The sequence below is a fragment of the Columba livia genome, chromosome 16 (assembly GCF_036013475.1).
Source record: "Columba livia isolate bColLiv1 breed racing homer chromosome 16, bColLiv1.pat.W.v2, whole genome shotgun sequence".
NCBI classification, from domain to species: Eukaryota; Metazoa; Chordata; class Aves; order Columbiformes; family Columbidae; genus Columba; species Columba livia.
In genome coordinates, this window is record NC_088617.1 from 3,208,686 (window position 1) to 3,221,038 (window position 12,353).

General features: G+C 48.4%; 1 protein-coding gene across 1 annotated transcript in view; it reads left to right on the forward strand.

The window, feature by feature from the left end:
* PPP1R16B (protein phosphatase 1 regulatory subunit 16B) overlaps positions 1–12,353 on the forward strand; it is a 61,328-nt gene that overhangs the window by 19,500 nt on the left and 29,475 nt on the right. The gene's annotated exons all lie outside the window — the stretch shown is intronic.

Here is a 12,353-nt window from a genome sequence, read left to right on the forward strand (position 1 = left end):
CAAAGTCACATTCCTGTTTCTGAGAAGGTCTTTTGTGCGCCGTAACTTGTCCTCATGTGCGTGTTTTGCACCTGTTTGGAAATGGAGCAGTTTGGTGGACAGTGCCCACCTGGGCAGCATGTTACAAGCATTTGCCAATCCTTGCTGCATGCTGCATGTGTGTGGTTTTGTGTGCATTTGTAGCCTCTCTCTGGGAGAGCAGACCTGTGATAATGCCCTGGAAACTGCAGGCTTTTATTTGTATCTTCCTTGCTTTAAAGGTTTAACTGTCACTTCCAGCTCTTTGCTCCAGTGAGCCTGTGTTTCTCACTCTGAGTTGTTGTAGTCTTTTCGGAGATCCCCAGCAGTGAAGCCAACTAAAGCCCCACTGTGAAGTTATGTCTAAGATGACAAATTTATGACCTGAATTGCCTCTGCCTGTGCTGGCAGATACTTGCTGGGCTATGGCTTTGGGTTTGGTACCCAGCTGCCCACCTGTAAGTGACACATCACAGTGTTGGGGTGGGTAATGAGTGTTTCATTGTCCTCCTCTTCCTGTGACAATGGTGCCTCTGCTCAGCGCATGGGCTGGAGGGTGCAATGGGGCCATTGAGAGGCCTGATGCTGTAGTTTTGCTTTCGGCACTGTCTGTCTTTGGATCTGGGCAGTCTGGAAGGAGGAAAGCTCCATCGCTGTCTGCCTTACAAATGATTTGTTGTTTTGTGAGAGATGCGCAGATGACAGAGGTGCCTGCAAGTACGGCTCTGGTGGCATGGCACTTCCCTGCTTGGTGGAACATCAACCTCTCCATCTGCCAGGGAGGACAAGGACAGTATCCCTGGTGTCACAGGTGCTTCCCCTGTGTATTAATAGCTGGATTTTTCAGCTGCATTGGGATTTTAAGTTTGATTTGTGTTGTGCTTAATTAACTGAAGTCCTAAAAATGGATTATGGGCAGGTTCTTTCCCCACTCTGCCCCCTCAGTGCTGTGGGACCAGAACAAAGGGGCAGAGGGGACAGAGTTAAAACTTGGTGCAAAACTGGGAAAATTCCATATCAAGTGCCCTAGGCCAAAGTGAGGGAATATGTGGGGTTTTGGAGGTTCCGGGTGATTATTTTGGTATATGAATCATCTTTTGTTTCCATGTGGGAGGTGGAGGGGGAGGTGCAGTATAAATGATTAAGAGGCTGAGAAGTCGGCGTGGGGAAGGTTGGCGAGCCGGGGGCGCAGTTGGCACGCGTCACCTCTGGGCAGGTGTGCCGTTTCCATTCCCTGGTACTTTTCTGTGCTTTTGTATTTATTTTTTAACCTTTTCACTCCTGGAGTGGGAGAGGGGATGGTAGTAGGTGCTGTGCCATGGGATCGGGGAACAGAAAGAGGAGCTGAATAGCAAGTTGGCCCTTTGTCCGGAGGGTGTCTTGTGCCGTGATGTAACCTCCTGATGGAGCTGGTGGGTCAAGCCATGTAGGATGGAGTTGGTGGGTGGACAATCCTACCCTGCTCTTCAGGGAGCAGCCCCAGGTCCCTGAGGACCTGGATATGCTGATTTCCCTGTCCTTTGCCTATGCCTTGCCCAGGTGTAACTGAAAGAGCAGCACTCGTTTCGCTCAGCTCCTGTGTAACTGTGGGTATCTGCAGCACCTTCCCTTGTCCTTGTTTCTTTCTGCCATTCATGACAAGGCCACTGGGCTGAGCCATGCCAGCTTGCCGCCTAGGCTGTGACCTTTCTGACTCTGCAAATGTGACAGCCTTGGAGAAGAGGACTTATTTCCCATGTAAGAAATCCGGGTTTGTTTACAGCTGATGAGTCCGTGGGTGACTGGACATGTTGCAGAATTGCTGTATCTCAATGCGTGGTGAAGCGGGACGAAGGCAAAGGCTGCCAGGGATCATCAGCCCTGGTGTGGGCAGGGGCCGCAAAGGGGTGGTGGCTCTTGCCTGTTTGTTCCTCGCATCTCCTGCAACAGATCTGTCAGAACATCCCAGGTTTAACAAACAAGCTGCTATTAAAAGCTCCTTTGGATCTCTGCTGATAGAACCAGGGTAGGGCGCACACTGCAAACATGCTGGGAGCAGATGTGAGCAGACAGTCACGCTGGGGAGCAGTAGTGATGGGCAGCGAGCCTGGACCGAGGGCAGCGGTTCCGCTGGGCTGCAGCGTGCTGGACAGGACCTTCGGTCTGGAAAGCTGCAGTATCTACAGACAGTTTGTGGGTGATCTCCGGGGTGAGAGCAGAGCCCTCCCAGTTGCCACACTGGACGTGCTCTGCTCTACCCGCGGAGGAGCTGGGAAGGGCACACTGTGGGCATCACTCACAGTCGCTGCATTGAGTGGAAATATGTTCAAACCCTCACCCAGCAATAGGGGCGGTCTGAGCTGGTTGCAGGAGGACAACGCAAATTGGGGGAGGACGCTCAGTCCATACAGAGCTCACAGGGAGCAGCAGTGTTGGATACAGCCTCTGGGATGTTCTAATGGCTGCGAAGGGGAGCTGCTTTGTAATGCAATAAAGCAATACTTTATAAGCTACTGTGCTAATTGCAAAGAAATTGTGAGGGCTGCTGAAGGCTGTGGCCCTCCGAGGCCGCCTTGCGAGGTGATGGACTGAAACCGTGGTTCTGCCATTCCCAGGGCAGCACCTCGTCCTGGAAAGCAGCCCTGGCTGCTGCAGGGCTGTCATGTCCAGGTCTTTCTACATCACTGAGCTCCTATAAAAGCAGCCCCAGAGCACAGGGAGGGGAGCTGGTGTTCTATAAATCGAAAAAAGCAATCCCAGAGGTGGGTAAAGTGTCTGCCTGTACAAACGTGTGGCATTTGCTGTCTGAAGTCCCTTTGCACAGCCGTCCCGTTTGCAGGGGGAGCTCCCACTTGAATGACAGAAGCTGGAGGTGTTGGTGTTAGCTGGGGGTGAGCTGTGTTCCCTTCAGTGAACCGACAGAGAAGTAAAGCCCCTGAAGGACCGATTCACCTTCCAGCAGGGCTGGCGGTGCCCTGGTTTCTCCTGCTCTCGGATGAGAGCTGCCCCCATAGCCGCGGCTCCGAGAAGCATCGCCGCAAAGTCCTTCAGCTCCCACCTTCAGGCGCTTCATCCTGCAAGCAAAACTTTGTCAGAGCCAGAGCGCTGCATAAAACAGCGTTTCTGCAGAAGTTTAACCGTGCAGATCCTTCTGGCGAGTGAGCCAGGAAGTGAGTGGCAACTCAGGTTTGATGACCTTGGACTTGGCATCCAGCAAAACGGTTCCCGTTAGCGGAGCAGCAGGTGCAGGCGTGCGGCTCGCTGGGTCCTGCACTGGTGTGATTTCCATGGGGGGGGTATATATATGTATTGCACAGCTTGTTCGTATAAATACATCCCTTGCATTTCCATTCATGCCGACCCTTAAATCTGTAAATGTCCAGGAATGATGAGTGTGGTGAACTCCTCCAGGAGCCGTCCCAGGCTGCTCCCACGGTCCTCCCTTCACACCTTTCTGGAACAAACCCAACCTTGTCATTTGCAAAGGCACTTTTAAAAGAGGCCCTAATTAGTGTCTATAAATTGCTTTCTTTAACCTTTCCAAGTTGATGTGATCTGTTCCCTTGTTACTAAAAACCTTTTATGAGGTGCCTTAATTTTCCACCCACGTTATTAGTCTCCTGAAGCTTTTTACATGGGGTTCCTGTGTGCAAGACTATGAGCAAGTGCATTTATCTGTCTGCGATTTCTCTCCTGGGTTTGGTGCCCTTTGAAGGGCTCTGAAAAAATCCCTTTTATCACCAGCAGTCTGAGTGTGTATTCGGGGAATGACTCAAGTCAGAAATGAAGTCTCTGTTCAATAGCAAAGGCATTTCTTGAGTTTTGAACTCCACGGGTGTGGAAATGAAACCCATCATCTCTGGGAAGCTGCATGTGGGAGCTCTTGGCAATGATGGATTTTGTTAATTTTGTTAATGGTGGTTGGTACGTCTTCCAAAAGCAGATTCACATATTTGGCCACATTTAACTTGGCTTTTTTGTGCAATCTGGATGCAATGCCAATGCGGGGTGGTTTGCATATGGCAGCTAACTAGATGGCATCTGGGACCATGAGCAATATTGAATATGAGCTTTCTCTGTTGTCATAACAAGTAAATAACCTTTTTTTTTTTTTTTCCTTCCCGCAATTTCAATCAAGTGAGAAAATTATTTCCATAAGAGCTTGAAATGCAAGTTTTTCTTTTTGGATGTTAATGCTGAAAGTCTGACTCGGGTTTTTACTGGAGTGACCCCTTCCTCCCCCAGATTGGGAGTCAACTTAAACGTTTTGTTTCAAACCCTTTCTTTAAACAAAAAAAAGTATGATCAGAAATACTTTTTCTAATGTCAAAATGAGAGATTTCCTTAACTTCCGAACATCTCTTTTAAAAACATTACCCTGGCTGTTGTAAAACAGTTTTGTTTTCAGTGGGTCAAGTCGCTTCTTAATCTCTTTCACAAGGCTTGGGGTGCATGTTCTCAGGGTGCTGGCTGCTGTGTGCACTGAGCATCACTGCTTGCTGTTCCATGATATGAGAGTTGGGAAACGCTCTTTCCATCCCTACAGACCAGAAATTCGGCATCTTTTGAGTCTCTTGTTTCACAGCAAGGCCCATAGCACGAGCAGTCTTCCTCCTGCACTCCATGCAGGCAGCAGGTGCTTTTCCTGACTAAAACAAGAACTGAAAGCACGCACACGGATGCTTTTGTGCTAGGAAATGGTGATGTAGGGATATTAGCTGGAATTTTTTGGATCAAAATTTAAATACTGCCCCCTCAACCTCTTGCGGGCTCGGCTGCTCACCCCCACCTCCACGGACTTATCTTTCCACTTGCACTTTGTTTGGCAGAATGCGTGTTCTTGGTGTGTGTGATGGAAACGAGTTGGTTTTACATCATTTTGGTTTCTGGCTTTTATACCAGCTTCCACCACTTCTGATGCCACTGAAAATGGTTCTTATATGTTTTGTGATAGTCTTAGAAGATAATCGCCAAACGTTGGATTCAAGCTACTTGTCCCTCTAGTAAAGATGGTTTGTTTGGATTCACGGTGTTTTAAATCATACAGGGATTGGCCAATGACTGTTGCCAATCTCAGATTTTGTTTCTTGTTAGAAGTGGCTTAAATCACTTCATCTGCTTCTAAATTTTGGCTGCAGTGTGTTTTGGAGGGGAAACTCAAAACCGGTGTTTCCTTGGTTGCACATACCCCTAAATGCGAACTGGACATTTTTTTTATTTATTAGTATCAGCAAGGATTGTTTCTTAGTGGAACCGTGAGTAAGGAGTAATCGCTTTTGCAAAGCGATCTGTGCAATGGGGAGTAAAGGCTGAAACTCAGGGCTGTGTGCGCGAGGTGCAGCAGGTAGGAAACGTCAGGTCACCATCTGCTCGGCAAACCCTGCCCGGCCAAAACCCAGCGGGGAGAGCTCAGGATGCGATTGCTGCCTTCGCTGGGAACGTCAGGACTTTTGTCAGCCGAAGGCAGATTATCGATGGGACCTTAGTTCAACCAGGTGCCTGGGGATGTTCATATGACAAAGCTTAGTTGGGGACCTCTGGTATCTTCTGTGTAATAAGGAGCAGCAAACTGGAGTGAAGTGTTGTCTCTCTGCCCAGCTGGGTTGTGACCTCCGATAGCCAAGGCTCTGCCTCACCATGGTGCCGTGTTGTGGCATCTAATCCCATTCTGCATAAAGGATGCAAGATGTTAGCCTGGTTGCTGCTGAGAGCTCGCTGGTACCCTGAGTTTTGCTGCATCACCATGTTTCCGAGTGTATTCAGGAAAAACCAAAACAAACCACAGCAAAAAAAAAGCCAACAAACAAAAACACACCCCCACACCAAAAAATCCAACCCCAAAGCCCACTCCTCTTTGCAAATAAGTATTGATGAGGAAGTGAACATTGTTGGAAGTGAAGCCTCCTTTCATGGCTGCTTTACCCTGATGCTGTTGAAAATGCAGCACTTGAATGTAGTTTCTGGACACGAAGAACTTGGCTGTAAGCTGTGGCTTCAGGCTCTGCTTTCTGCCCCTTCTTGTAGTCAAGGAGAACTTGAAAATGGATTAAATCTATTTTTTTCCAGATTTAAATTCCTGCCTGTCTGGATCTAGGCCAGCTCAGCTCAGCTGGTGTAGGTTTCTTCCTCCTAGAACCATGGAAAACGGAGGTTGAGAGGGCCTTGGGAGGTCATGTAATCCACCTTGTGCCCCAAGGCAGGATCAACTGTATCTAAAATGCTTGCTAATGAGGTTGGCGTTAGGTGTCTTAATGTATTTATAGACATCTCTGCAACATGAGAGCAGATACCTGTGCAAGCGGCCCTGCTTCTCATTCAGTTCCGGATATTTTTCCCACTTGCTTGTATTTATCCCCTTTCATTTTGCTTTGCATCCCATCCTTATGCTTGTTGACTGTGAGTTTTCCTGCTTCCGTGAAGAATGCTCTGATTCTTTCTGTAATAGCAGTTGCTATGGCAGCTGGTTCAGGCGGTGCCTTATAACCTAGTGCAGAGCTGCTTTTACATACACTTTCACTGCTTGTTTTTTCCTCTGGAGCCTGGCCAGATCTTTGGGAAACCTTATCACCCGCTACAAATGCCTTGACAAATAATAAAATTAACAACAAAAAAAAATCATGTTGTTAAAAATGTCTCCTAAGCCTTTCCTACCCTCTAACCCCTCACCAAAAGGATGCTAAATAGGCCAGGAAGCGAACTGTTTAATTCTGTCTGCTGATGTGTTTGTAATCAAGAGCCAAGATGCAATCAAGCACCCGGCACTCCTTGTCATCCGGGGAACAAGAGCCCATGTGCAGCTACGAGCAAGCGGATGCGGTTTCCACTGATGTCCCTGCAATTTGCAACTGATTATTGCTGAATTTGACCTCCGGATTCCCTAGATAGCGTGGGGTAGAGGGGCTGTGAATTTTACTCCTGTAGGAAACTGGCTTGAGGTGCTCGGTTGTGTTTCTTGTGCTCCGTATACATTTTATAACAGTTTGTAGCATCTGTCACTTTGGCCAAGGATTTCAAGCTGGATCTCAGTTGCTTTTTTCCTGGTGGTCTCGTCTGCTCTGCCTGGCTTTGCGTTCGGGGTGGCCCAGAGGATCGGTCCCTGTTGTGAGTATAAGAGCACCAAGCTCTGGATGGCAATGGGACACTTCCAAAGTCTCATTCTGATTTGCGTGCATTTACGTATTAGTAAAAAAAATCCAGACCGACAACAAAACAAACAAACCCCAACAAAACAAACAAAAAACCCCCCACCAAACAAACACTTTTTTTCCAAGTAGTACAATCTCTCTTGTCAGCCCAGGAATTAACCTGGAAGTCACTCCCACACTGTTCTCAGTGGTTGCACCAGCCCTGTGTTAACCCGGTTGGCAGCTGATGGTTTCCACAGTAGAGAAGCGTTATCTGCACACAGCTTGTATTTTTGACCTGTGTTACACCCACCTGTGTCTGGAAACATCCACATTTTGTGTGGGTGGGGGAGATTCTGGCATTTTCAAAGTATTTCCACTCTGGTCTGATTCAGAGCAGCAAAGGTTGGAGACCAAGTGCTGGTACTTGCATGGTTCTGGTTGAAAGGTTGAAGCTTGAATGTAGTGAGACACGGTAGCTTGGTCTATCCAAACAAAGCCTTTCAAATTACCCAATTTGAAGCATCCTCTATGTAAGAAAAAAATTATTTCAATAAAAGCAGCACTTTACTGGCAGAATATTCTCCAATGAAAGAGTGCAGCCATTTCACTTGTATTAAGGACATGTACTTTCTGCATCTCTCCACCAATGCTGCGTTCAGTTGTTGTCAGTGGAGACAGGTGAGATCTGAACTGAGGCGCTGAGATAACCCTCTGGAGAGTCCATCAGCTCTACAGAGACCAGGACCTTAGTGGGGCTGGATGATACGTGGTGCTCCTGCAGAGAATGAGTTTCAACCTAGTTAGAAGCTCCAGCTCTTTCTGTGACTCTCGAACTTTTCAGACCTGGTTTATTTTTTCATTTCAGATCCTATCAGTTTGTCTTTAATTAGCAAGGCCAGAGCAGGGCTCCTCGGGAACTTAAATGGGACTCTTCTTTTAATTAAAATTTGGATTTGGTAGCCTGAAATAGCAGGCATTAGCAAGAGCCAGAGCTCCAGTGAAGGAGGACGGTCCCCGCAGATCTGCAGTGACATTTTCCTGGCTGTCAGGCAGTTGATCACAGGGTTTTCTTTGCTCCTAAAGCTGATGCTGTCAAAACAATGATGCAAGTCCTGTATGTGATATGAAGCTCCATTCTAGGCTGTAACCAGTCAACTTCCAATCTGCTGCTGGATGCTGTGCCAAACCACAATGTATCTGGGTTGGTAGGTAACAGTGGGTCATGGCGATATGCTGGAAGTCCATATTGCTTTGATTAGAAAGGCCAATGAGTTTAAAATTTCATCTTAAAGGGCATCTAAGCCTTGTGTGCTTTCATAGTAAATTTATTCCTCCATAGCTTTATTCACATGGCTGTGAAACTGCTGTGAACAAGCTGCTGCTCTGCCCCCAGACCCAAATTATTCTCCTCTGTGGCAATTTTCCATCATTCTTCAGAGCAAGGAAAACTCTCATTTGAGTACTGGTCAGCATTGAATCTGAAGCGTGGATTCAAGATTTGGGTCATAATTCATTGTGTCATTCGGTGCTCTTGAGATTTCCCATGTGTCAAATAGCAGGAATATTGCAGCGTTGATTTGTCCAGGGGTATATTTCTTGCTTCATCTACATTCAAAGACTTGGCTTCCAGCTGAAGGGCAATATTTGCTGCCTGATTTCCTCCTGTGACGTGGGATTGACAGCTTGAACTGCAGGTAGAGGTGGAAGGAGCCGTGCCCGGAGCAGTGCGAGGGTGACGAGACGGAGGTCTGGCCATCTGGCTTTGCTTGATCCTTGTCTTAGTCTCTCGGGTTTAAAGGCTTCCAGAAAAACATTGCTCATTCAGCCTTCCTGGAGCAAGCTCTGCCGGGAACACGTTCAGCTGCCATTCACTGGGGACTTCTTATGAATCCCTGAGGATTTTGGCACACGTTTTCTAAAGATATTTGGATATTTTGAACTTCTGCTGAAGTCAGTTTGTTTTGGTCACCTAATGCATTTTTTTTTCTCCTTAAGAATACAGAGCCTGTATGAAAAATACTCAGCTCCTTTCTGTTGGATTCTGGCTTTGAGACCACACGGTTGCGCACTCCTGCCCTATGCTATTAAGCTACACTAATGTGGCACATTTTCCCCCTTGGGGATTGACCTGATCGGCACCAGGAGTTCCCAGCAGCACTGGAAACATCTCGCCTGGTTGCTGTGAGGACGGGTGATTCCCTGTGGCTTCCATTGCTCCGTTCTGGAAACCAGCCCCAATGCTGTGGGCTCCACACCCTCCTCTGTCCCTTCCCGCAGGAAGGGGCTGTGGGTTTTCCAGCCGTGGAACAGGAAAGAAACGGGGGATCCTGTTTACCCACCCACTGAGCTGCTCATGTCTATTTAAAACTCCTCCTTGCAAAGCGCTGCTTATTGCTGTGGCAGCTCATTCTCCAGCTGTCCCGTCTCTGCTGTGCCCTCTGGAAAGAGCTCTGCTGTGGAGCATCGTGTGTGGAGCTCCTGAGATGCTGCTGCTGGGATGTTGGAGAGGGATTCAAAACCCAGCGGGCTGATTCGAGGGGTTGAGACACCAGCGCTGGTTGCTGTGTAACTGGGAGATTAAAGTAATAGCTTTGTCACCTGCAGGCAACAGGGTTGGGGGCTGGGGGGCAAGAAAAAGATATTTATTCACGCTGCAGTGGGCAGAGTTGTCTTGCAGTTTTGCCCAGTCCCAAAGAAGTTTCTATCTTAGATCCTAATAACATCCAACTCAATATCAGCTCCTCAGTTGGTATCAGATAGTGTCTGACATGTGCGTGAAGGTGGTGTTTCGGCCAGGCTTATGCGAAGCCTCGGCTATGTTTATTATCATCGGCTATGTTTATTATCTCTCACTAAAATACAAGAAGACTTTGGGCACTGGCTGTCTTGCTGGGGACATCCCTTGGCTCTTGGTGGGAGGTCTGAATTCTCCGCAGCTGTGGCAGAAGCCTGCAGTGTGGGAGGCCACCGTCCCACAGCAGACGGGAGATGCTCCGAAGCGGGAGAACCAGGAGACCCTCCGTGCATGGGGCTGGGAGCACTTTGCGCTTCTGCCCACTCCTGCTGCCATGGGAAGGTCTCACCTCTGCACAGGAGCGCTTTGTCTCATTGTTCTGGCTCCGAAGACTGTTAGCAAAGGTGAGCAGGGTGATAGGGCTGTGACTGGAGAGGGTTTGTTGGTGGACATGACCGCGAAAGGACGCTGGAGGTCTCCTTGCCGGAGCAGGATGCAGGAGAAGCGGTGCAGCCTGCCCAGACTTCAGGACAGTCTCCTGGAGTATCAAAAACTTCATTAGATTGGGCACAATATGCAATGTACAGAGTGATCACATCAAATGCTGACTTGCAAGCTTAGGCATTTAATGTGAGTGTAATGGGTTTGAGGGGTATTTGCTTTGAAAAGAAAATGAGTACCTGTGCTTGTGCATCCCTGGGGATGTGCACGGCTGTGGAAAGCAGTGGGACTGCCAGGATCTGGTGGGGACATGGCCAGGGCAGCCTCTCCCGAGACTGTCAGAGCTGTCATCGGCCCTGGGGATGAGTCATTCCCGTGGGGTTTGGGAAGAGCAGGTGTGCGAGGGGCTCCGTGGGGCTTTTTACCCTGCCAGCCTGCATGCATCTCACTGTGAAGGTGATTGCACCGGCTTGCTGTGCATCAATGGGGAGCCTCAGTGTTAATGAGAAGCCTCGTAGCTGGCAGGGGGTGTTCAGGTAGGGGTTAACAAGGAGCCCAGGGACCCAGCAAGTCACTGAGTGGCTGTGCTTAACTAAAATCAGCCCCTTGTAAGTGGTGGTGGCAGTTGTGCAGAACAGCGTGCTAACCTCGCACAGGAGAGGGTTTGCTGGAGGATGTGACGGCTCCCAGGTGTCCTGGCTGGTGCAGCTACCAGGAGCCGGGATCTGTATCAGGCTTCTCTTGGGAAGGCAGGCACGGTGCCCCCGGGGTTTCCATGTGCCGTGTTCCCACAAGATTGAGCACTGTGAGCGCCAACGTGCCCTGCCTTGGTCCAGCTGCTGGCCTCTATCAGGGGCCATGTAACCACACCAGTGCGCATCCTCAGAGAGGGATGCTCGGGGACCTGTGCACGGGCACAGCCAACGCTTGAACCAAATCCTTCCTGCACGGTCCTTCCTGCTGGCTGAGATGGGCTGAGCCCAGAGCCTTGGTCTGGCAATGGGACTTCAACCTGCCCGAAATCAGGACGAGCTGCCTGGCGCAAGGAGAATGGCACTGCCAACAGGCAACGAGCATCACTTACTCTATTTAATTAAATTGGGGGGGGCTTTTTTATATGGCTTATTTTTAATTTTTTTTGGATAGGTGCTTAACTGGGAAAGTAAGCTGCGGGGAGGGAAGCTGTCCTTATTTAAAAGGGTCTACCCTTAGCCCATAAATCTGGGCCAGATCTGCTGGTACATGCTGTCTGCTTTGTGCGACCTTGCTAAGGAAAGCATCCATAAATTTCACTTCAGAGCTGTTCTGCTTTGCTTGATGAATCTGGATCAGTGTCTCTCTCCCTCCTAATCGGGTTAGTTTTCTTTTGATCTGCCCCTGTTAGGGGAAACCTAAACTGATTTAGCTATTTGTATCCATTTTCTATTTGCCCGATGCCTTTTTCCACAAGACCATCTCTGCTCTACCCTAATTACTGTTGAGTTGTCTGATACTGTAGCTGGTGACGGTCTGGTGTATAACTTTGTAAATCTTAGCCAATATTCACTGGGAGTCTTTTTGCCAGATGTTTTGTTTCATTTTTGGACAGATTAGTTTTAAATTGGCAGATGCACTAGATTTAAAGAGAAGACAATTGCTTGTAGCTGTCAAAAAAGAAAACAATAATTATCAATCATGTTTTATTGAGCCTCTGTTGAACTGATTTGCTGTAGAAAACATCATTGTCTTGTACTCTACCTTCAGGAAATCTGATTTTTGTGAGTTCTGCTCTCTTGGTAATGGTGACGTATACTAGAGCAGAGAAGAAGAAATAGCTCAGGATTAAAATCTGTGACACCCTGGAATATAAATCACCTGTTTTTAGGAGCACAAAGCCATTGTCCGTGCTGGTGTGCCATGAAACCATTGCAGATGCGTGTTCCGTGTCGCTTCCGCACGTAAACCCAGCCTGTGAGCGTGATTTACAGCAGTTTCCCGGACGCAGCAGCATTGGGTGAATGTGGTGGCTTGTTTGTTTGCTCTGAGGAGGCCCCAGTTTTGAAAACGAGCCTCAA